Below are 4,516 nucleotides of genomic sequence, written 5' to 3'. Positions count from 1 at the left end.
ATGGAGAGCTGTCTACAGATCAGACAGCATACAAACCTCTGAAGAGTGGAACCTGAAATAAAAGCACAACAATTCCTGCACAGAACCAAGTCTGCCATTTTAAAGAGGGGAAAGATTTTAAACAAACAAATCTTACTTGTTTAGATTGTATCCACCTCCAGATTACCTCCTGAATATCTCCAATCCACTTATAAAAAGCAGCACTTTGAAAAAGGCAGCAAGCTATAATTAGGCAAGCTAATACTATGTGGCTATATATACACACACTCTCACAAAAGCTCCTCCCCCAACAACAAGTTTAACACCTTAATCACCTATGCTCATTTGCAATCGGACAATAGTGATAACCTGTGTAACAAATTCCTTACCTGTTTTGAAACACAGGGTCTGAGTATCCACCAGAATCACAGCTGAAGTTCTGCTACAGTGGAAAACTCTAAGTTAGTCTCCTGAATATCTCCAATGCACTTATAAAAAGCAGCACTTTGAAAAATGCAGAAAGCTATAAAACAGGTATATAATGTTCCTACTGGTAATATAATGATTAGAACTGTATACTGAACCAGTTATGTGTGTGTTTACTTACAGTTCCACCAATTGCAAACTAAAAAGTTCACAATCCAAATTCAAATTCCATATTGCAATCCAAATTGCATACAACCATACCAGATCATACTCAACCAATCTGCAAATAGTTACTGCTAACTGCATACTGCAAATTGCGACCAAATTCAGCAAGTGAACTATTAGTTAGACCAGATATACCTCTCAGAGGTAAGTGCTTAAATAACTTAAATTGAGAGTACAGATACTGAAGAGAGAAATATATCCACCATTTTATGTTGAATGACAAGATTGAACAGTTGAACCACCATCTTATGTATACCACCATTTTGTGATATCTTTTCAACACGTGTTATGTATATGGACTATCTGCTGCGGAGGCGGCAATGTTATATATGAAGAAAAGTTGAATTTAATAAAGAAGTTATTTGACGCATTTGGTGTGCTCTTTAAACCTACTGTTTCCATAGAATGGCGCTAGAGGCATTACAGAGTAACAGACAGTCTGGTTAGATTAAAAGTCAGAGATATCAAAATTCTTCTAATGCCACAGCACAAAAGGCACTTCATAGTGCTGCGCCTGCCAAGTGCCACACTGACCATGTGCAACCACCTCAGATATGTTACTGAGGTGGACAGAGAAATAAAAATAAGAACAAACAGCAGGTTATGCTATACATTATATTGAATAGCTAAGTGGCTATATAAAAGTATTCAGATCAAGGTGCTGGTTTGAAAATGTAGAATATTTTTCTTGGGACAACATTCTAAACCATACAGACTTAGAAATTAGAAAAAAGGGACTTGGTTTCTAAATAAATAGGCATGAGGCCCAAGTTCACTAAACTACCTCAAGTCGGAAAGATAATAAATGAATTCTTGTCCATCCAACAAATATCATGCTGAACTTCATTGACCTAGGGTATTGGGGCACATTGTGAAACCCTTGCCTTGGGTGCTTGTCCTGTGAATGTTTGGGAATCGGAGACAGACCATTTTACAAATGGAACTGAGTCACTCCAGGCCTGGGAGATTAAACCACTGTACATTGGCTACTGTGAGACTAAAGCATTGCACACCAGGATCTGGGAGATTAAGGCACTAGACATAAGAGACTCAGGAATCAAACCACACTTCACATATAGCAGGAAAAGAGGAAAAGGGTCATGGGAAGCATTTTAGCAGCTAATACTTATTCCACAATGTAATATATCATGATTTAGCCGAGGGTAAGATTTGTGGCAAGGTAGGTGTACTTGTAAGAGGGTCAGTGGCCTTTGATGCAATAATGGGACCACACTCGAAGATGGTGCAGCGAAGAGGCAGATACATGGCAATGAATTTTTAAAACAATTTACTCTTACAGGGTCTTAACACATGATGATTACAGCCATAATAGGTGCAAGGCTTTGTGGTTACTGAGCCTATTAAAGGCACAAAGCTTGGCGGCTACTAGTGGCAGTAGAATTGCCTCTCTTCAAAAGTACATAGTTTATTGGTTAGTCACTCAGTGAGGGCACCCAGAGCCGCTGGCCACAACAGCAGTAATCCCCAGGACCTTCAGTACAAGGACACTTCAGGAAGCAGTCAGACTCAGGAACCACTTGCAATGCTTCCAGGCACACGTCTGTATAAGGGCTCACTTCAGACACAGCAGTCTCAATCAACACTGCAGCCCAGTACTGGTCAAGACAACAGGGTGGCAATTCGCCACCCAACAGGGTCACTGGTGGGACCTGCTGCTGCAGCTCTCCATCATTACCGTGAAACCTGTTGCATCTACAGTACACTTGACACGCTGTACTTTTTAGCATACACAACTCAACTTACGAGGCATGCAAACCAGCCTTATATATCCTGAATAAGCAAGGTGCTGTGTGTAGACCTGTAATGGGAATTACTACTCCTTTATAGGCTGGGTTGTGCTAAAAAAGCACCTCAATGGAGCAGAAACTATCAGCAGGTAAAGTTGCCAGTAAACCTCTCCGCATTGTCATCACAGGTGCGTGGAGAGTGGTCCTCCAGTCTGTATAGTAGGTGGAGTTACCAGGCCGGAGGAGAGGCTGTACAGGACATGATAAGAGGAACCCCTCTATCAAGGAGGATATATAGATTGTGAGGAGAGTTATTATACTCTACTTTGCTAATTATCATATCAATGAATTGAGCCATGAACCCTTTTTAGGGCTCATGCACATGACCATTGCCGTTTTTGTGGTCTGCAAATTGCAGATCTGCAAAACACAGACACCGGCTGTGCATTCTGCATTTTACGGAACAGAATGTCCGGCCTATAATAGAACAGTCCTATCCTTGTCCATAAAGCGGACAAGAATAGGACATGTTCTATATTTTGGCGGATGCGACCAGGGGCAGACATACCGCCTGTGCTGCCGGTTCGGCTGCATAGGGGTCCAGTGCGGGAGTGGGCCCCTTCTTACCGGCAGCAGGGGTGGATGTGCACTTCCATTGTGGAAGCGCTCATCTCTCTATATTCATCTATATCACTGTCCTTAGGACAGCGATACTGATGGATGCTGCTGCAGGGTAGGGGAGAGACATCTCCCTTCCCCGATCCTCTCATAGGCTTCAGGCCTAGTGCCTATAGCCTATCAGACCCTGGTGCAGGTGGCGCAATGACATCATCGTGCTGCCTGAGCTGTACAGTGTGGGACACAGGCCGGAAGAGGCCTGCATCTCATCGTTGAAAGCGGCAAGGATAAATATAAGTGTTTATTTTTTTTATTTACGCTTTGCTAGGGGTCCTATCTGGCACTCATGGGGGCATCTACTGGGGGCCCTATCTTATGCACTGGCACACATGGGGGACACTATAAAGGAGGAGGAGTACTATTGGGGCCCTATTTTATATACTGGCACACATGGGGGGCACTATGGAGGGGGAGCAGCACTATGGGGGGCCCTATCTTAGATACTGGCACTCATGGGGGGCACTATGGAGGTGGAGGAGCACTATGGGGGGGCCCTATTTTATATACTGGCACACATGGGGGGCACTATGGGGGCACTGTGGAGGGGATCAGCACTATGGGGGCCCTATCTTATATACTGCACACATGGGGGGCACTATGGAGAATGGGGGAATAGGAGCACTATTGGGGTCATTATACTGGCACACATTATGGGGACACTATAAAGGAGGAGGAGTACTATAGGGGCCCTATTTTATATACTGGCACTTATGGGGGGCACTATGGAGGTGGAGGAGCACTATGGGGGGGCCCTATTTTATATACTGGCACACATGGGGGGCACTATGGGGGCACTGTGGAGGGGATCAGCACTATGGGGGCCCTATCTTATATACTGCACACATGGGGGGCACTATGGAGAATGGGGGAATAGGAGCACTATTGGGGTCATTATACTGGCACACATTATGGGGGCATTTTATACTGGCACATTATGTTAGGCACCATGGGGACAAGGGGAGGCGCACTATCGGGGCACAATAGAGGAGTATTTTATACTGGTGCAAATTATATGGCACTATGGGGACCTTGGCTCAACTGGAGGCACTAAGAGGGTTTTGGGCAGTAGGGGGCATTGGAACACATTATGAGAGCACTATGGGGACATTGGCTCTACAGGGGGCACTAAGAGGATGTATTTTTTATACTGCCACACAACAGGACATTTTTATGTACTGGCGCACATTATAAAGGGGCATTTTTCTATTGTTACACATTATAAAGAGAATTATTACTACCGGGGACATTATGGTGGGCTTTATTACAGTTGAGGGACTATGAGAAACATGAATATTAGTATGAGCACTATGGGAGCATTATTATTTCTGGGGCACAGTGGGGTCATTATTACTGTGGGGGCACTATTACTACTACGTGTTGTCTGGTAGATAATTATTTCTATTGGTGGGACTTTGGGGAGCACTATTACTGTGGGGGGCACCCTGGCACGGTATCAGCTT

The sequence above is a fragment of the Bufo bufo genome, chromosome 1, assembly GCF_905171765.1.
Source record: "Bufo bufo chromosome 1, aBufBuf1.1, whole genome shotgun sequence".
Taxonomy (NCBI): domain Eukaryota; kingdom Metazoa; phylum Chordata; class Amphibia; order Anura; family Bufonidae; genus Bufo; species Bufo bufo.
Note: the sequence above shows the minus strand (reverse complement) of the source record.